This window comes from Rhinoderma darwinii, chromosome 2 (genome assembly GCF_050947455.1).
Source record: "Rhinoderma darwinii isolate aRhiDar2 chromosome 2, aRhiDar2.hap1, whole genome shotgun sequence".
Lineage (NCBI taxonomy): Eukaryota > Metazoa > Chordata > Amphibia > Anura > Rhinodermatidae > Rhinoderma > Rhinoderma darwinii.
Genome location: NC_134688.1, coordinates 162,304,747 through 162,326,848, shown reverse-complemented (window position 1 = coordinate 162,326,848; position 22,102 = coordinate 162,304,747). Strand labels below are relative to the sequence as shown.

At 44.0% G+C, this 22,102-nt stretch overlaps 1 protein-coding gene across 5 annotated transcripts in view; it reads right to left on the bottom strand.

Moving 5' to 3' along the window:
- FARP1 (FERM, ARH/RhoGEF and pleckstrin domain protein 1) overlaps positions 1-21,216 on the bottom strand; it is a 247,209-nt gene extending 225,993 nt beyond the window's left edge. For all 5 annotated transcript variants that reach the window (XM_075852409.1, XM_075852411.1, XM_075852410.1 and 2 more), the window contains exon 1: positions 20,812-21,216. The gene's annotated coding sequence lies outside the window, so the exon portion shown is untranslated. The remainder of the gene's footprint in view (positions 1-20,811) is intronic.
- Positions 21,217-22,102: the final 886 nt, after the last annotated feature.

Here is a 22,102-nt window from a genome sequence, read left to right as displayed (position 1 = left end):
ACCATCTATTCATTAGACTGCACAGGTACTAAATTGGAGATGTAATGTATTCACTACATGTAAAAATTGCTTAATTCTTCCGATAATGGGGATGTATAAAGTGAACGTACAACTGGTGCCTGCTCTGCAGCCAAGTCTCTCCACCGGGCTGTATATCAAAGCCCAGCAGTGGAGAGGCCCCACTTGGTGGAGGTGGGATGCATTGTATGCAGCAGTGTCGTCCGTGTTCGGACACACATGGAAACAGACTGGTAGTGAACCTCGCAATAGACGCTATCGAGCTCAACGCTAACAGCGGTGAGAGTGGCCAGTGTAGATGTCATGTGTGATGTGGTGAATACAGAGAGTGGTGAGTAATATTATGGATGCTGTCAACCATGCTCCACGGAACCAAGGATTGCGGTAATCGTGGAGAACGGGGAGTGCATTCACCAGTGAGTTTAAATAACTCACATACACGGCTGCAAGATAGAGATGCTGTTGATGATATGAGCACCAATCGTGTTACCTGGAGACAATGGGGGTTAAACCAGACTCAAAGAGGTATGCATTGGATAGACTAAAAATGTTACATTTCCCAAGCTATGCTTTCCAGTAACAGCCAAAAGAACAAACCATTATAGGTCATTGGCATTAGACAGGATTTGTTAGGGTCCATTACGGCTCGGGTAATAACAGAAGCAATTACATGTGAAAAGAGTCTTGTTGACAAAAAACAGAAGTGTAACGCATCAAAAACGCTACAGTTTTTTTGCAAAGCACTTTTTGAAGTGCAGGCGTTTTGGGCGCGTAAAACGCGGCAAATGAACGCCGTGTGAACAAGGCCTTACAGTTGCTGAGGAACGGATTCCGTACAATTTTAGTAAGTGAAAGAACCCAAATATGTTCCCATCTATACTGTATGTAGATCAATACAGATATAAGAAAATACCTTCTCAGTTTATGCTTGTTAATATATCACACTCCCTTTACTTGGATATGCAAAGTTAGAGAAATAAGGCTTCTGTCTGGGTATCAATACACCTATGCAGAAGAACGATGACTCCTTTCCTGAGACATGGAAATTTCAACAAGACAGACAATCACTTGAATGTTCTCATCCTGGACCTCAGCCAGTAGACCCCAGGGAACACGTGCACTCATTTAGCCAACGGCATTCAAATAGTAAGGAAGCTCACAATAACGGAGCCAAAATAAAAAAATAGAACTCCATATATATTATGCCTAAATATAGTCTGTCACAAAACATGAATCTGTTAAAACATTTTTGTAAAACATGTAACAAAAAAAAAAGAAAAAAAAAAGTGAAGAATATAAAGTAGGGGACTTCACGGGTTGCAGGATTGCTCACAATACAAGAATAAAAAATATTGGACTATTCATCCATCTTAGAATTTTGGATCTTACAAAAAAAATAGAGATAAAAGACATATTACATTAAAATTGGTGGGTGAAAGTGAAACATAACTACATACAATACACACAGAGCAGGTCAAGAATAATAAAAAAAAAGCTCTATAACACAGCTGGACAGATTTTTGTAGCAGACTAGAAAATCCTTGTTGGAGAGCAGGTCACCAAACCGTTTGGCAGACTGGTGCTCACAACCAATGTCAAGTACCTAGTGCTTTGGTCACATCCAAAACCACTGAAAGTACATGAGGTATTGCAATGCTTTTCTCATGTTTTCCAACATTCCAACATGCAGTTTAACCAGTAATGCAGAATAGCCCATAAAAATTGGAGAAAAAAAATCAGTTACCACCGCAAGTTGACCGCAATGAGTCTTCTACTTTAAAGGGGCATTCCGACTTAGATAGGATATGCCATAAAAGTCTGATCGATGCAAGTCCCAGCTCTGGGACGTGCACCTATATCGAACAACGTGGTCGGAAGGGGACTAGAGGAGAGGGACGCGCATGCGGGCTGCGCTCTCCATTCTGTTGTATGGTTGTAACAGAAACAGCTAAGAGGCTCCAGCTCGGCTGTTTCTGTAACTAAGGCTGGATTCACACGAGCATGTTCGGTCTGTAAAGGACGGAACGTATTTCGGCCGCAAGTCCCGGACCGAACACACTGCAGGGAGCCGGGCTCCTAGCATCATAGTTACGTACGAATCTAGGAGTCCCTGCCTCTCCGTGGAACTACTGTCCTGTACTGAAAACATGATTACAGTACGGGACAGTTGTCCTGCACGAGGCAGGGACTCCTAGCGTCGTACATAACTATGATGCTAGGAGCCAGGCTCCCTGCAGTGTGTTCGGTCCAGGACTTGCAGGCGAAATACGTTCCGTCCTTTACGGACCGAACATGCTCGTGTGTATCCAGCCTTATTGTACAGAATGGAGAGACGTGTGCATGGATGGCCCTCTCTCAAGTACCCGCCTGGATTTTGCGGCCAGCGGCCGTCGCACCAAGCAACATGGAGGGGGGGGGGGGTCAAGAGACCACAGTTTTTGAGATGGGTGCTGGTCCCAGAGGTGGAACCCGCATCTACCAGACATTTATGCCATAACTCGTGGATATGCCATAAATGTCTAAGATGGGGTAACCGCCTTTAATAGGCAGTTTTGTAATGTTTGAATACAACATAAACAACCATTCATTAACCCCTACACGCACGAGTCAGTAAAACTATACGTCGTCGCAGGAGGTTACTTCCCGCATGTGGACGTATAGTTACCGAGTTGTTTCCGGTGCACTGTCGGTGACCGTGTGCATCGGGAACAAAGAGGTCAGCTGTCGCCGACAGCTGACACTCCACTTTTGCCGGCCAGCGGTCCTTTGTCGCTGATTTCGGCGAATTAACCCCTTAAATGCGGCGATCGGTTGCGTTGGCCGCATTTTAGGGGTTTCTAGTATATCGGCAGACCGCGGTCTGAAATTGCGGGATTTGGCGATAGTTAGCATGGCAATGGGAAGCCAAACAATGGCCTCCGTGTCTGACATGGACGGAAGCCCATCAGGACCAACCTCCGGCTGGTCCTGATAGAGTGACAGGAAGTCAGTGTGTAATTCCCGATGCACACGGTCAACGACAAGGTGTGCATCGGGAACCGGGAGGACAGCTGATCAGCGGCTCATCTCCACTGATTTCGGCAATTAACACCTTAAATGCGGCAATCGATTGCGATCGCCGCATTTAGGGGGTTTGTAGCACATCAGCAGCCCCCAAGCAATTGTGGGGGTTGCTGATGCTTGTGATGGCATCTGGAGGCCAGGCAACAGCCTCCGGGTCTGCCATGTATGGAAGCCTATGAGGACCAGCATCTGGCTGGTCCTCGTAGACTTGCTGTCAGAGTGACTGTGACGTCACACTGAGGCCTCATGCACACTTCCGTGTGCCGTTGAACGGCCGCTAATAACGGGTCCGTGAATCATGGACCGCACACGGATGGCTTCCGTGTGCAGCCCGTTGTTTCACGGACCAAATCAATCAAAAGGACGAGACTGTTCCGTCAAAAACGGGCAGGAGTAAGACCTGCACTACTTTTGACGGAACGGCCACATGGTTCCGTTATAACAACGGAAGTGTGCATGGCCCCATTAAAATTAATGTGTCAGGGTGCTATCCGTTAAAAAAACGGATAGCACCCTGACGAAAAAAAACTGAAGTGGGCATCAGGCCTGACAGTTGAAATACATTACACTACCTAAATAGTGTAATGTATTCTAGCAGCAATCAGTGCTGCAGGTAAAAAAAGAAAGTGTCAAAAGTTTAAAAAAAACGTTTATAAAAAGGTTTTCTAAAAGTGTAAAAATAAGTGTTTTTTTCCTATAAGAAGTCATTTATTATATGAAAACGTTAAAAAAAAAAAAAGTACACCTATTTGGTATCACCGCGTTCGTAACGACCCAAACTATAATGTTATTTTCCCACATGGTGAACACCGCAAACAAAAAAAAGAAAACCTATGCCAGCATTGCTATTTTTTGGTCACCACTCCTCCCAAGATATAGAATAAAAAGTGATCAAAAAGTCGCATGTACCCCAAAATAGTACCAATAAAAACTACAACCAGTCCTACAAAAAACAAGACATCCCACAGCTTTTTTGACTAAGAAAAAAAAAAAAGTTATGGCTCTGAGAATATGGGGACACAAAATATAAATTATTTTATAGAAAAGTAATTTTATTGTGCAAACGCTGCAAAATATAAAAAAAAACATATACATATGGTATTGTCGTAATCGTACTGACCCGCAGATTAAAGTAAAACGTAATTTATTGCGCACGGTGAACGCTGTAAGAAATAAAAAAATTTAAAACGCCAAAAATCTGTTTTTTGGTCACCTTAGCTCTAAAAAAAAAAAAGTAATAAAAAGTGATAAAGAAGTCGTACATAAAATGGTACCAATAAAAACTACAGTCCCTCCCGCCAAAAATAAGCCCCCACACCGCTCAATCAACCAGAAAATAAAAAAAGTTATGCATTTCAGAATGTGAGGATACAAAACAATTATTTTTTTTAACAAATAGTCTTTTCTTTGTAAAAGTAGTAAAATATAAAAAAAAAAAACTATATAAATTTGGTATCACCGTAATCGTATTGAGACGCAGAATAAAACTAAAGTTGTCGTTTTTACCGCACGGTGAAAGACGTAAAAACAAAACCCCAAAAACAATGGAGGAATCCATTTTTTCCAATTTCAGCCAGCAAATAATCTTTGTTCAGTTTCCCAGTACATTATATGGTACTTTAAATGGTGTCAATAGAAACTACAACTCCTCCCGCAAACAATAAGCCCTCGCACCACTGTATTGACAGAAATTTAAATAGTTATGGCTCTTGGAAGGCGGGGAGTGAAAAACAAAAATGAAAAAGCAAAATAAAAAAATAAAAAAAAAAGGATCAATCCTGAAAGGGTTAATTAATTTCTAAGAAAAAAAACAGTTACGACCACATATGGGGTATTGCCGTACTCCGGAGAAATTGCTTTACAAATGCTGTGGTGCTTTTTCTCTTTTATCCCTCATGAAAATTCAAAAATGCAACATTTTAGTGGACAAAAATGTTGATATTCATTTTCACGGCCTAATTCCACTAGATTCTACAAAAAACCTGTGGGGTCAAAATGCTAACTATACCCCTAGAAAATTTCTTTGAGGGGTATAGTTTCCAAAATGGGGTCACTTTTGGGGGGTTTCCACTGTTTTGGTCCCTCCAGGGCGTTGCACACCAATCCAGAAAAATCTGCGCTCCAAAAGCCGCTCCTTCCCTTCTGAGCCCTGCTGTGGGTCCAAATATGAGTTCATGACCACATTTGGGGTATTGCCGTAATCGGGAGAAATTGCTTTACAAATGTTGGGGTGCTTTTTCTCCTTTATTCCGTTAAAAATTGAAAAATTCTATGTTTTCGCAGAAGAAAAAAAAAAAGGTGATTTTCATCTTCACAGACTAATTCCACTAAATTCTGCGAAAAAACTGTGGCGTCAAAATGCTAACTATACCCTTAGAAAAACACCTTGAGGGGTGTAGTTTCCAAAATGGGGTCACTTTTGGGGGGTTTTGACTAAAATATATTCCTAAAAAAAATAAAAAAGGGAGGCCCCAAAATCCACTAGGTGCACCTTTGCTTCTTAGGCTGCTGCTTCAGTCCATTAGGACACTAGGGCCACATGTTGGATATTTCTAAACACTACAGAATCTGGGCAATAAATATTGAGTTGCGTTTCTCTGGGAAAAAATCTTCTGTATTACAGAATTTTTTTTATTACAATTGAATTTCTGCAAAAAAAAAATATATATATATATTTGTAAATTTCACCTCTACTTTGCCTTAATTCCTGTGAAACGCCTAAAGGGTTAAAATACTTTCTGAATGCTGTTTTGAATACTTTGAGGAGTGCAGATTTTCTTGAAAATATGAGAAATTGCTGCTAAAGTTCTAAGCCTTGCAACGTCCAAGAAAAATAAAAGAACGTGAAAAAAACTATGCAAACAAAGTAGACATATGGGGAATATGAAATCGTAATACCACACAAAATAGTTACTATCTGTTTTACAAGTAGATACATTTCAATTTAGAAAAATGATAATTTTTGCTACAATGTGAAGTTTTTTACAAATAAATATTGAATTTAAAAATCTACCAAATTTTTTCACTAACAAAGTACAATAGGTCACGAGAAAACAATCTCAGAATCGCTTGCATAGGTTAAAGGGAACCTGTCACCAGCATTTCACCTTTTGAACTTTATTTACCCCTCACTGGCCGCTGCTATCAAAAGTTAATTGTCGTTATCCCCTCCTCTAAACTCCTCCTCCGACTGTAAATAACGGTTTGCAAACATTTTGCGATTTTTATCGTAATAATCCGGTGTCCCTTTGTGCGCACACCCTAGAAGGGGACATCAATGCACAAGCGCGGGATAGTGTGTGCTGGGGGAAGGCGAGGAGCTGTCAATCAAAAGTAAGGAGGCGGAGTAAACTCAGAAAGACTTGAGGAATGAAGATTTGACTCTTTTCAAACAAAGATCTGCCTCTTTTATGCTCATTAGCATACGGTGTGGGAACACTATAAAGCTGAATACTAAAGCTACGGAGCCGACGAAGAAGACAATTATAGGTTATATAGAAATGATTTTTCACCCACTACCACCAGGTATTGCTGGTTTAATAGGTGAAATGCTGGTGACAGGTTCCCTTTAAAGCATTCCAAAGTTGTTACCACATAAAGCGACACGTCAGATTTGAAAAAATCATCTGTGTCCACAAGGCCAAAACAGACTGTGTCCTGAAGGGGTTAACCGGGGGAAAAAAAAAGAAAATCAACTGCAGATGGTTTACAGTTAAAAAAAAAAAAATTTAAATAAACTCACATCTACTACACCGCGTGAATATACCCTTATTGCAGGGACATGGTGGTGTATAGCAGTATAGGCCTGCCTGATGCCACTAAACTAGTAGGAATGGGGACAGCAACCAGCTGTCAAGTGAAAATGTAAGCACATTAGTAATAGAGGAACTCCAGTGCATTTTCCCCAGTATGCATGGCAGTTCTTTTTTCACTAGATAATTCCCAGGAGCCAGATAGCCAATTCTCCTAGAAATTTGTTACTGGTACCAACATTTTTGGGTTGTTTTCAGTTTGCGAAAGTTCTTATTGCTGGGTATCAAATGAAGTTGCCTCCTAAACTGGCATACTCCTAACCAGTTGGGGTATTTTCGTTACCAGGATGAAATTTGTCTTTAATATGATGTTCCATCCACTGCTAAAAATCCCTACTAATAAGCATCCCAAAATAATTTTTAGAATTTATTTCATAAAAAGGTAATAAAAAAATAAATAAAAATATGTGATCTGAAACTGGAATATGACATCTCCTAATCAGTCACCTCCACATCATTAGTGAGTGTACATCGAGAATATAACCAGCACTTTGCTGCTTCCTCAACTTCTCATCTGAACTGAATCACTACAGCAGACCATGTTCCCTGCAGAAGTGCGTGCATCTACACCAGGGGTCAGCAACTTCATCGCTCCAGCTGTTGTGGAACTAAAACTCCCAGCATGCCGACAGCCAAAGGCTTTATTATTCCAGCTAAAGGCTGGCAATTGTAGTTTCACTACAGCTGGAGTGATGAAGGTTGCCAACTTCTGTTCTACACCAATAACATTTTGTGAAAAGAATTATCCAAATTGCACGCTAAATAATTAGCTGTGGTTTAGTAATGAGACATTCATGCTTTATACTCTGAATGGTTTCCATGTCATTTACATCTGATTTATCCAGTTGCTGCTTCCAAAGAATCACATTTGCAGTAGTCACAAATGTGAATTTATTGTTCATACAAACGCAAAACTTCTTTAAGCTGCTTTCTTTACAGAAAGAACAAAAGTCTGAAAGATCAAGTGATTTTGTAATTCCGACATCAGCAATTGAAATTTACATATGTAACTAATAAAAGAGTTTCTCAACAACAAAAGTCTGCCGGATCAGTCAAAAACAATACACCACAAGCAAATCACTGCCAGTCACTGCAGCAAATAAAAAAAAGGTTGCAACATGTAAGGCCTTGTTCACACGGTGCTCAAAAGAAAACAATGTGTTTTTTTGGAACGTAATAAGGACTACCATTGACTATGGGAATTAGGTGCGTTTTACGCACCAAGAATTGACCGGACGCTTCTTTTTTTACACAACGCGGTTTTTTAAACCCGCGAGCGTAAAAAAAACAAAAAAACGCGTCATATGCACTACAATGCATTTTCCCATTGATGTTAATGGAAAGCTTAAAGCATGTGTTTTAGATGCGTTTTTCGGGGCACCAAAAACACGCTGCATACATACCCCTGGCCGTTGTCATAGCGATGTTTTCTTCTGTCCACCGTTCAGGCCGGCCTCCTGGGATGATGTTTCATTCTACATGACTGTTGCAGCCAATCACAGGCTGCAGCAATCGCATGGGCTCCAGAATCATCCCAGGAGGCTGGACTGCACAGAGATACAGAGGGACGCATCGCCATGACAACGGCCAGGGTAAGAAAGCACTGGTTTCCACAGCAGAGATTCTATCGGAAAACCGCTTCACAATTGCGCGTTTTTTGTGGCAGAATTCCCTGTGGTTTGTAGGTCAGATACGATGCCTACTTTTACACAGCGTATCCAACCCGCTGGAGCCCTGACTAAGCTTTGATGCACCCACGGCAAATTTTGCAGCAGAAATTTTCTGCAAATGAAAATCTGTTCCAGTCCTCTAAATGCGGTGGTTTCTGCAGCAGGTGCGTGGATTTCTGCAAGTTCGATTCAGATGAATGAAACGGATTTTAAACTATGGAAAACTTCTAAAACAAAATCTGTGACTGCAGTCTAAGGGTATATTCATACGGCCTATTTTCAGCTGTTTTTCTGGCCGTAAACACCCCCCCAAAAAAAGGATGAAAAAGCAGTGGCTGAACGCCTCCAAACATCTGCCCATTGATTTCAATGGGAAAAACAGCGTTCCGCTCCCATCGGGCGTTTACAAGGCAGTTTATGAAAACGGCACGCAAAAAAAGAACTCCCCGTAAAAAGAAAGTGCATGACACTGAGACGTTTTTGTAGCCGTTTTTCATAGTCAATAGAAAAACAGCTCCAAAAACGGCCATAAAAAACAGCTGAAAATCAAAAGGCAATTTTCCCTTGAAAACAGCTCTGTATTTTACAGCCGTTTTTAGTCTAGCGTGTGAACCCTAAGGCTGGGTTCCCACAGTGCGCCTTTTGCCTGCATTTTGTAAGGCAAAACCAGCATTGGATTTAAGGGGAGCAAACCTATAGGGCCTTTCTTTATATATTTCTTTTGTTTAGCTTCCGTTCCTGGTTTTGGCTTAAAAAAAACCGCATGCAAAATCTGCACTGTGGGAACCCAACCTAAGTGTAACGTAAAAGCTGCAAAATTTCTGCAACAGAATTCTGAAGTGAAAATCCACAGCAATTAAAAGGAGTAGCAAAGTGGTGGAGATTTGAACAAATCTCATTCACAAGCTGCAGTGGAAAAAAAACAAACGTCTGCTGCAAAAATGTTTATAAATTCACCTGCGGTGCGGTTTTTGTTTTTTAATCCGCGGGATGTCAACTCAGGCGGGATTCACACGACCGGGTCCCGCCCGAGCCCGAGTGTCGGTCGGTAAAATCGGCCATTTTGCATCCGTTCCGGGCCAGGCAGATCTGGACAGTGACATCAGCGGCAACTCCTGAAGGGGAATCCCCATGTGTTCGGGGATTCCGCTTCAGGAGTTTCCCCTGATGTCACTGCCCAGATATGGACAGAGACATCAAGCGCTCTGTCCAGGAGCGGAATCCCCAAACACACGGGGATTCCGCTCCTTCAGGGAGCTAAAATGGAGCTAGCACATAGCAGAGCGGGGAGATACCTCCCTGCTCTGCTATAGTGGCGTCGCTACAATAGCAGCAGCCGCAGCAGCAGCTGCTAGCGGCGCCATGGAAGGTGTCGTCGGGCCAGGGCGCTTTTAACAAGCAGGGGAAGGGAGCCAGCGCAGCGCTCCCTCCACCTGCTGTACACCCCGGCCCTGCCACACAGTCTCCAGCGTAGCCATTCGTCCAAATGGCATCAACTCCTCCTCCTCACATGCACTCTGCGCTGTGAGGAGGAGGAGATAGAGCACAAGCCACGGAAAACCCGGCCATCACTCGGAACACATTCCGGTGATGGCCGTGTATTACCCGGCCCCATAGACTTCTATGGGAGCCGGGCGGCCGTCAAAAAAAATCGGTTGTGTGAATAGCCCCATTAGGGGTCTATTATTCCTAATGCAGCCGGGTGCCGGCCGATTTATGAACGGCCGGCACCCGGACGGGAAACCCTGTCGTGTGAATGAGGCCTTATACTGTGGAATCGTTGCATTTTTGTTGCAGGTTTTCCCCATTGATTTCAATAGAAAGGTAATACCTGCAACAAACAGTAGATGTTGCTATTTTTGCGGCTGAAATGCTGCCAATCTGCAGCAGAAAACGCAAATCTGAGAAAAAACAAAAATTCCTTTATTTAAAATTATTATAAAAAGTGGGGGGGGGGGGTTTAGTCCGATCAAGGGGGGTGGGGCAAGGTATGAGGCATCTACCTTGCTTTGCCCCACAGAGTGAGGCTAGGATCTGGCATAGATTACCACTATAATTTACACCAGTATTCTGGTGGAAATTATATTCAATTTAGTGGGCCAATGTGGCCTTGCCCCCTTTTTCCAAAAGTGGCGAGGGTGATTTAAAAGCCCAAGTGTCACAATTTTCAGCGCAAACTGCAACTTTTGGGCCTTTCACAAGTTTTCTACGGTGTAGAGGTTGATAAATTCGCACTAGATGTTTTCCCGAAAAATGAGACTAGTTATTTAAGAGACATCTTCACAGCGAGCAGCAAGAATTATAGGGCTTAAGCATGTATATAATAACCAAGTGCTCTACAAATCGGTTGTTGTGCTCCGTGAATATCTTATTTGACAAGAAGTATTTTATATGGCAGTACTGGATATACAGCCGTGCCTATAGATTCAGGCAGTGGTCGTGGTATAGATCTGTATTCAGACTCTCCACGTACAATTATTAACTAATGGCTGTGAGGAGAACAATGCCTCCGACTTCACTCACTGAACTCTGTACTAGTTACTTCTAGTATCTTGACATGAGACAACCCAAGGTCTTGGATCAACAAACAGGAAAGAATAGTGTTGATCCAAAACATTGTTGTGGGAAAGTTTACCCAGTGAGACAGCTACGAATTTCTTGGTAGAAAATGAAAGGAATGGGCAGTATTATTATGCAAGGGAAGAAAAACAAGTCATGAACTATCAGGTAGCGTAGCTGATCAGACATTATATTACTGACAGCGGGTGCGAAACTAGAAGGAAAGCCACGTTGCCATGACAACACACTTGAGCAAAGCTCCAAAAACTAAGTTGGAAACGTCAAAGTGGGATGAAAAAATATTAAATTATCTGGCAGCAGCTGGTCAGACCAACAATTCCACCGGCTGTTTTCCGCCTGGCAAAAAGAAACTAAAAAGAAAACAAATCTTCAGATATTTTACGTAAAACTTCTCTCAATAAAGTGACAATTTTTCTTACTCTGAGAACTTTAATGTGTTGGGTTTTCAATCAGAGCATCTTGCGAGTCGCACTTCTATGTCAAGAAGTGTGATCAACTCTAAACCCAGCTGCTAGGTACCCGAGCGGAAGAATTACCACTCATGAAATGGAAACCAAATTCCCAGTGGTAGCTTCCTGTCACAAATATCACTTCTACCAGCTAGAGAGTTAGGCTATGTTCACACGGAGTATTTTGCACTAGGAATATCTGCCTCCAAATTCAGTTTGGAAGTTTAAGGCAGATTTTCCTCTCCCTGCACGCCGATTTTCGCGGAGTCAATGGGAGGTCAGAGGCGGAAACGCCCGAAGATAGGGCATGTCGCTTCTTTTTCCCGCGAGGCAGTTTTACTGATCGCGGGAAAAAGACGCCGGCGCCTCCCATTGAAACCAATGGGAGGCATTTCCGGGCCGTTTTTGCCGAGTTTTGCGACGCGGTTTCCGCGTCAAAAAACTCGTCAAAATACTCTGTGTGAACATAGCCTTACAGATGAGATCATATGTACTACAAGCACAATCTTTAGCCAGAAAAACTGGATCGATATCTAAAAGTCAAAATAGCCCATTTATATACAGACTAAAAAGCATGTGTGTAAAAAAATAAATAAAATAGAAAGGATATAGCCGCATAGAACGATTAAAACAAAGATGTCAAAAGTTAAGCACAAAACAGCCAGAAAAGGCATAACAACATACTGTGCCGGTAAATAATCAGGTTTCACTTTCGCCTCTTAATAAATGTGACGAATCCTTCGGCTAGGCAATGCACCATAAATTCCCCCCCACATCGGTAATAAAATAATACACACTCACCTCAGCGCTCCTCTTTCCCCCCCCCTCCATCTCTTGAGCAGTGTCAGGGCCTTATATGTGATGCAGCACCCAACGTCATCAGTGCTGCTTTGTATAAAACATCCTAATACTGCCCGGCGTCATTACAATGTATTACACGCGCTGGAGTAATGAAGGGGCAGAAGAGGTACGGTGAGCGGAGTATAATTTTTTTTTTTATATTTTATTTCCTGTCCATTGGGGTTAAAGGGGTTAGTCTGACGAAGGGGCAGGGTAGAGGCCCTGCACGGGCCTCTACTTCTAAAATCTACACCAGTTCCTAGTTTCCACTATAATTTGCGCCAGTTTTCTGGCAAAAATTAAAATTAATTCGTAGGGCCGCTGTGACCGCACCCCCTGCCACAAAAATGACGAGGGTAGTGCAAAAAGGTCAAAAGTCGCAATTTGCGTGTTTAGGGCCCTTTTGCAACATTTCTGCACCAGAAGACTGGCGTACAAAGATTTATGAAGTACCCCCAAAGAGTCCAATGAGGAATGACACTTTTTTGTTTTTTTCACATTTGTGCAGAAGGCCTCATGCACCTTAACGAAAAGTCTATTACAGCTCCATACAGAACGTACTTACATAATACAGCTGTAAACAAATCCTTATACAAAAAAAAAAAAGGATTCATCAACTGTGGACTAAACCTAAAATACCTAAAAAAAAATATTTGGAAACCATAAGAATGGACAAGAAAAAAAAATAAAGTAGTAAATCTGGTGAATACTCCAAACATGCACACATAATTCTACAAGGAAAGGGACAGTGTCTTAAAATGACCCAAAACCTGGTTTAAAGAGTAGTCATTAAAAATAATAAGGCCGCAATAACGCCTGTACAGGCAATTTCACACTTTAAAAACAGTCTCATGCAGATTTCTACTCATGAAACTTAACCCAGTTAGCTCTCCTGAACAGGCGCTGCATGCAAGTAAGGCTGCGTTCACATCTGCGTCAGGGCTCTGTTCCGACTTTGTGTCAGCTTTCCATCGTAACGGAGCCCTGACTGACGCAAAACGGAAACCATTGACTATTGATTCCGTCACCATTGAAATCAACGGTGACGGAAACGGAAACCTGTGGTTTCCGTTTGTGTCAGTCAGGGCTCTGTTCCGATAGGAAAATTTAGACGGAACAGAGTCCTGACGCAGATGTGAACGCAGCCTAAAGCGCTGCGGCACTCTTCTCCCTCTTCAGCACAGGATTTTAATGAAAAGGGAGATGAGCGCCACGGCGTTATACTTGAGTGCAGCGCCTGTGCAGAAGAGCCAATACTGACGACAGAAAGAATCACAGCTCTATACCACGGCGCGCGAGAGCCAATGAGAAAGCACCTTTCTCGCAGCCAGCTGTTAGCAAGGTGCTTTTCTCAGTTACAAGCAGCCGATTGGTTGTTTGGTCGTGTTGTGGGAATGATCGCTGCACAGCCTCTGCTGGGAGACTGGATTGTGAATGCTGCGGCGCCCAGACAGACAGTCTCCAGTATATGGTAAGCAGCATTTTGTAATGACCAGTAGCGGCATTTTAGTTAGTTAAATTGGAAGGATTTTTACTTTGAATGCGATCCCGTCAAAGACAAATTGGTCCAATAACAAGATTGTGGTGGTAAAAATCCTTCCAATTCATCACACATAGAGAAAATTATCATATACATTTTTATTGAAATGTACGGTAATCGTGTATGAGGTGTCCTGCCCCCACACATGTATTTTATTTAGACTGCTCAAATCTAGTTCTGGGTGGCGTAGTGTAGTACTACTAAGGCCTCATGCACACGACCGTATTTTTTCCCACCCGTAAATACTGGCGTAAATACGGGTCCGGTGTCACACGTATTCCACCCGTTTTGCACCAGTATTTACGAACCCGTGCCCGTAAATATGGGTCCGGTGTCACCCGTATTCCACCCGTATTTACAGGCACGTTTTTGGCGGCAAAATAGCACTGCACTAATCGGCAGCCCCTTCTCTCTATCAGTGCAGGATAGAGAGAAGGGACAGCCTTTTCTGTAATAAAAGTTAAAGAAATTCATACTTACCCGGCCGTTGTCTTGGTGACGCGTCCCTCTCTTCACATCCAGCCCGACATCCCTGGATGACGCGGCAGTCCATGTGACCGCTGCAGCCTGTGATTGACCTGTGATTGGCTGCAGCGGTCACATGGCCTGAAACGTCATCCAGGACGTCGGGCCGGATGTCGAGAGGGACGCGTCACCAAGGCAACGGGCGGGAGACCGGACTGGAGGAAGCAGGAAGTTGTCGGTAAGTATGAACGTCTTTTATTTTTATTTTTTACAGGTTTATACTGATCGGTAGTCACTGTCCAGGGTGCTGAAAGAGTTACTGCCGATCAGTTAACTCTTTCAGCTCCCTGGACAGTGACTATTTACTGACGTCACTTAGCAACGCTGCCGTAATGACGGGTGCACACATGTAGCCACCCGTTATTACGAGAGCTCCATAGACTTCTATGGACTGTCCGTGCCGTTATTACGGCCTGAAATAGGACATGTTCTATCTTTTTCAACGGCACGGGCACCTTCCCGTGAGAAAACGGGAAGGCACCCGTCGCCAATAGAAGTCTATGAGCCCGTTATTACGGGTCGTGATTACGACCCGTAATAACGGGAGTTTTTACGGTCGTGTGCATGAGGCCTAAAAGTGGTTTTCCAGCCACTAAAAATTGATGGCCTACGTGTGAACCCGTCCGAACAGTGGAACTTGTCAAATAATGTGTGCGCCAACTTTTTTTTTTTTTTTTTTTCAACATATAGAAGAATAGACTGCACGGCACTCACCATTTGCAAAAAAGGTTATTTTATTCTATGCAGAGGCAGGCATAACACGGGAGATAAGACAGCTTGGCCTACGACCGTTTCACGTCCTCTAGACGCTTTATCAAGGCAATTTTTTTATTTTTTTTACGGTTTCTAAAATTGTAGTTGAAATTGCTTTGCAGTATTCCGCTGTATACTTTTTTTTTTTACATTGGGAGTCAATAGGTGACATATGGCATACATAAGGCAATACTCAGCCCATTTGTTCGATTTTCCCAATGTATATGCGCTACGTACACCACAAGCCAGAGCCGAAACCAGTTTTCACCCGCGTGAACTTCTTTTGCACTGATCAGGATACGTAGAATTTCACCACAAGTATTATCAGATTGAGCCAGTGTAACCTAAGACAGAAGTGCACATACATGACAAGCTAAGTACAGTCTGATGAAGCCATAATACTCCGCTATTGCTGCAGTAATTTGTTTTAGGGTGTTGCCCGTTTAAAGTCTTAGCTTTTCAAAGGATAATTTACATTCGGAACTAAAAAGGGAGGGGGACATTTTGGCTACCATGTTCGTGTCCAATTTAAACATTATATTGCCAGATAAACCCAAGAGAGAATTCAAGTAAAACTGTTGGAAAACGACAAGAACGAATACACATTCCCTTTGAGATCTGTAATATGTATGTGGACATACAATAATTTAATGGTTTTTACAGTATAAAGTATTTAAAAGCAGTACTCCCTTTATTAAAACATTTTCAAATGGGGAAAAAAAAAAAAGTCATGTTCTTTTTTGTAATAAACAACTATTTTAATTTCTAGTCTTAAAGTGTAACTAAACCTTCAACAAATTTCTGACATGCCCTAGTGATATCTCAGAAATCACTAGAACAAAGCGGGAGAATCTCTCTCTCAGGTGAGCCGCTTGGTTTCTGATGGGCTTTTCTCGGAAAGTCGATGTAGCGGTGCACGGACTCAATAGAAAGTCTATGAGCCCGTACACCGCTCTATCAGCTTAGTTCTAGCAATCGATGCGGGTCTCAGTGCTCGGACCCCCAGCGATCAAAGCTTCTGAGATGTCACTGCGACACGTCAGAAGTTAGTGAGAAAACATTGATAAATTGACCTTCGGTGCGGTTTTCTAACCCATAGCATGTCAATTTATTTTGCAGAGTTGTTGCGGGTTTCCCACATTGAATGCATAGGGGAGGTAAAACCTGCAACAAATAGCAAAAGCCGCAAATTAAAAAAAAAAAAAATAGCCAATACTTACCCCCGAGCATTGCCACAACGATGCGTTCCTCCATTCTCCACGCAGCTTCGGCCTCCTGGAGCGTTTCATCACATGTGACTGTTGCAGCTAAGCACAGGCTACAGTGGTCACAAGGGCTGCAGCGTCATCACAGGTGTCTGGGATGCACGGAATAGAACAGCGTTCATTTATCGAAAGCAATTAAAGGCGTTTTCCCATCTGAGACATTTATGACATTTCTATGACACCTCTTGGACCTGCACCTATTTCAAGAACAGGGCCCCATAAACCCCGTTCTACCGCTCGGTGTTGTGGCTGAGGAGTGTGATTTCCGACCATGTATTACGGAAACAGTGTAGCTTGCTGCTTCCGTAACTGCCATTCACTACTATGAGGATAGGTCATCACTATATGATTGGTGGGGGTCCGACACCGATCAGCTGTTTAGACTGCCTCCAGGCACTGGATGCTATGCAGGTGGCTCCGTCCACTATATCGCGGCCGTGCTGTAGAACTGTAACTCGGCTCTTATTCACTTGAATAGGAGCAGAGCTGCAGTACGGCCGAAATTCTGTTACCTGAGCCATCTGCTGCCGGCACTGACATGGGGTGCCCAGTGGCAGCTGATCAGTCCAGGGTCCGGGTGTCGGACCCCCAATGATCATATACTGATGACTTATCCTGTGGATAGGCCATCAGTACGAAAACCGCCCCCTGTCCGGACAACGCTTGCAAGATAAAACTGAATATGGTATACTGGAAACTTTACCACACAGAATTTCAGCGGTGCATTCATAAATCATCATACCATATCTTTAGGCCTTACATTTACATATTCAGGATCCATATTCTTTCTGTATGAAATAGAACCTGAATATGCAGCCAATGTTAGAACTTATACGTATTTGTTATTTGCAATATGCGATAAAATGCTGATGAAAATATGGATCAAAAACCACAATACTGTCACAAAGCTTAAAGAGGCTCTGTCACCAGATTTTGCAACCCCTATCTGCTATTGCAGCAGATCGGCGCTGCAATGTAGATTACAGTAACGTTTTTATTTTTAAAAAACGAGCATTTTTGGCCAAGTTATGACCATTTTTGTATTTATGCAAATGAGGCTTGCAAAAGTCCAAGTGGGCGTGTTTACAGTAAAAGTCCAACTGGGCGTGTATTATGTGTGTACATCGGGGCGTGTTTACTACTTTTACTAGCTGGGCGTTCTGACGAGAAGTATCATCCACTTCTCTTCAGAACGCCCAGCTTCTGGCAGTGCAGACACAGCCGTGTTCTCGAGAGATCACGCTGTGACGTCACTCACAGGTCCTGCATCGTGTCGGACGAGCGAGGCCACATCGGCACCAGAGGCTACAGTTGATTCTGCAGCATCGGCGTTTGCAGGTAAGTAGCTACATCGATTTACCTACAAACGCCGATGCTGCTGCAGAATCAACTGTAGCCTCTGGTGCCGATGTGTCCTCGCTCGTCCAACACGATGCAGGACCTGGGGCAGGAAGTGAGTGACGACACAGCGTGATCTCTCGAGAACACGCTGTGTGTCTGCACTGCCAGAAGCTGGGCGTTCTGAAGAGAAGTGGATGATACTTCTCGTCAGAACGCCCAGCTAGTAAAAGAAGTAAACACGCCCCGATGTACGCACATCATACACGCCCAGTTGGACTTTTACTTTAAACACGCCCACTTTGACTTTTGCAAGCCTCATTTGCATAAATACAAAAATGGTCATAACTTGGCCAAAAATGCTCGTTTTTTAAAAATAAAAACGTTACTGTAATCTACATTGCAGCGCCGATCTGCTGCAATAGCAGATAGGGGTTGCAAAATCTGGTGACAGAGCCTCTTTAACAACAATAACAATACCGGAGGCCAAACAATACATAAAGGGTCAGATTTACTAAACTGTATAAGATTTAGCCTGCATAAATCTAGACCAGACAGTCCGAAGATGCGCCAAATTTATCACACCGGTGCATGCTGTATAATAAAGTGGTCGCATCTTGCTTGACATGTTAGACACTCATCTCCCTCATACTACCTCTTGGCTTAGTGGCCCCAAAATCTTGGCGCCCGTCGTCACATCTTAAGCGACTCCCATTTCTAGTAAGCCACATTTTCAAATGAAGTAAAGCAAAACTCCCTGAAATAACACAAGCAATAGCAGAGCATGTCACACTGTAAGATATTTCATAATTCTCCACTGTACATGAAACATCTGCAAAACACAAGAAAACACCCTAGTTCATCCAATGTGAACAAGGCCTAGAAGTTGGATTGTATCGATGCAGCAGATTTCCCATACGGAATAACGGGCAACAACTAAAGGGGGTAATCAAGGGGCAAGGTTCCCATATATCTATTACATAGTTGCTTTGCACATAAACTATGTATTTTAGAGGGTCCCATACTTTCGTACAATGGTACACCGTGGGGCAGCAGGTAAGCTACACAAGAGCTCCTCTAGGAAGCGAGCAGACACTTACGTAAAGGAATGTACCGAGAACTTCCTGGACACAACAAACAGGACAGGCTCACACAGCATCCCCCCCCCCTCAAGCCCCGAGATCAGTGCCGAGAATCAGAACATGGATGTGGATCACAAAGTTAACATCCATTACTGATAAATCGGTGCAGCGAAACTGGGAGAGCTCCTGTTTACACCCAGAGGCTGAGCACTCGGATACAACGGTATCCAGTATAAGCAGTCCTATGTAACAAGTCTAAACGCCAGGCTGATACATTTTACCTACACTGATACACATGTTGCCATTCACTGACAGCAAGCAGAGGTCTTAACCCGACAAGGATACTATAAACAATATAGAATAGAAATTTGTAGAACATTATACACGTTAACTATAGTTTCAAATAAATGTTGCTATGCCGTAGTGACATATCAGTTTTGATTGGTGGGGGTCTCAGCACTCGAACTCCCACTTAGGCCTGATTCACACGAACGTGTTAAACGTCCGTGGGATGGCGGTTGAAACAGCGGCGTCCCACGGATCTATGTAATTCAATGTGGCCGTTCACACAGCCGTTGTTTCAACGAACCGCGTGAAGGGTCCGTGCGAAAATAGGATGTGTCCTATCTTTTCATGCATCACTCCATAGACTCAACTATAGTGGATGCGTGACATTGGGTCCCGCAGCGCTGAGCACGAATGCACCTCGGACGTGAAAAACTTCAGTTTTTCATGTTCGAGATGCGCAACGCTTGTGTGAATCAGGACTAAGGCTGAAACGGAGGTGTAGGACGCTCATCTCAGTGTTTCAGCACCTTCGTGTCAGCGAAGGTGGGGAGGGGGGGCTCAGCACCCGGACCACCACTGATCAAAACTTCTAATATGTCTAAAGTGGGTCAGCGTTTGACAGTATTTATAAACGATGTACAGAATGGGACACATGGTCCCTAAAATAACCCCCCCCCCCATTCTGACTGGAACATACAAGTACACCAATATCCATCATTAGGTTTAAAGGTCATTTACATGGTAAGTAGCCACATGGCAAAAAGATGGTGGCAACGGGTCAGAATGTCAACGCTTGGCCCATTCTAAATAGATATTTATGACATTTCAAATCAATATGCCATAAATGTTATTTGTGTGAACACGGCTTTATAGGACTTTAGAATGTATTGAAAACAGATGTGATGTCGCGAAGTCTATACAATCAATACATTGCTTAATATTTATGTGCAATGAACCCATAAAAGCCCCTTACTGGGGCTACGTCAACACTCCTCACATGCTCCTGATGGGAAATAATCAGATTACAAAGCCTCAGTGTGACACAACTACCTCCCAATGGAAGAGCAGAAATCACAGCCACCAGACACTGTAATAAGTGACACATTGTAGCCCCTACAGGAGGTCACCATCATCATCATCACAGCGATGAGGGAAGCGACATGCCATGTGTGTGGGAACCAGAATGGATTCTTATTATTACTATTGTAGAAGATGACAAGCTCTGGACATGTGTTGGGGGAGGGGGTTCTGGACACATTCCGAAGGCATTTGTAAAGGATTAGTGTACAACACACGATGCCGCGTAGAGCAGGACACTCCTGGTAGGGGGGCTCAGGTGAGACACGCTCGGAGTCCTCGTCACAGCTTTGTTACCTTCCCTGCCAATCCGGGCGGGGATACTAGGACACATGGTGGAGCTCTGCCCCCAGTCCTATGAATGGTCCTTTGATTATTCCTGCACACAGCACCTTTATGGTGGTGATCGCTGCTGCCACCTCTACACTCCCTCCTGTCAGGCTATGCCCCTGCTCTGTGCTGGCACTGGGAGCACCGTGGGACGCCGGAGCCCTTTGTGCTGCTGCCTTACCTCTGAGTGCAGGATCCCGGTGTGCGTTATACGGCGCAGCTCTCTTCTCTGTGCGCTCTGTCTCGGCCGTTACTCTGCTCTCAATAATCCACTAGTTCTGAGGGGATTGTGACTATTACCAGGCAGAAGCGTTGGGAAGACACAGGGATGAGAACCGCTTCAGGGTCGCCATTGTAGGAACAGCTTTGTAAACAGGATTTCCACAGTCTGCTATCCCTGGAGGAGGGGTGTAAACGAGCAGTGCTGCCTCCTTCTGACCAGGGAGCGGGAAGATGAGCTGAGCACCAGCAGAAACTTTCCCCTCCTCCTGTCCTCTCACATCCACGCCAAGTAAGCCGTCTCCCCCTCCCCGGCATGCCCCTGGGAGGAGAGACCGACGTGTGCTGTGTGGCTGGAGGACGGGGAGACGGCGACAATACAGGGCACAGCTCCCTCTAGTGGCTGCGCCGTGGTCCTGCTGCCCGACCTAGCTGTATATAAGGACGCTGGATATGAACCATTCTCCATACTGTGCGAGCCAGAAAAATCATGAAGAGAAAGCGCAAGCTGTGTTGTCAACTGAAAGGACAGAGCGTGGGGAAATAAACTTATGTAGTACAGATTCCCAGACTGAGGTGCCTGGTGCCCTAACATCGCAATATGGTCCCAGCACGAGATGAGGGGAATTACCTGCAGGGGCGTAGCTAAAGGCTCATGGGTGCAAGAATTCAGCTTGGGCCCCCCTACTCCTCCTCAACACCACCATCACCAGACCCTTGCGCGCGCCTATGCCCAGCCACCTTGCCCAACAGCCCCCATAGTATAATGCCCCCACACAGTATAATGCTCCCGTAGCTGCCCCATACAGTATAATGCTCCCCATATCAGCCCCCACAGTATAATGCCCCCCATAACTACCCCATACCTTATAATGCTCCCCATATCAGCCCCCACAGTATAATGCCCCCATACAGTATAGTGCCCCTCATATCAGCCCCCATACGGTATAGGGCCCCCATATCAGCTCCCAATACAGTATAATGCCCCCCATGTCAGCTCCCCATACAGTATAATGCCCCCCATGTCAGCGCCCCATACAGTATAATGCCCCCCATATTAGCCCCCACAGTATAATGCCCTCCATAACTGCCCCATACCTTATATTGCTCCCCATATCAGCCTCCACAGTATAATGCCCCCATGTCAGCGCCCCATACAGTATAATGCTCCCCATATCAGCCCCCACAGTATAATGCCCCCCATGTCAGCGCCCCATACAGTATAATGCTCCCCATATCAGCCCCCACAGTAT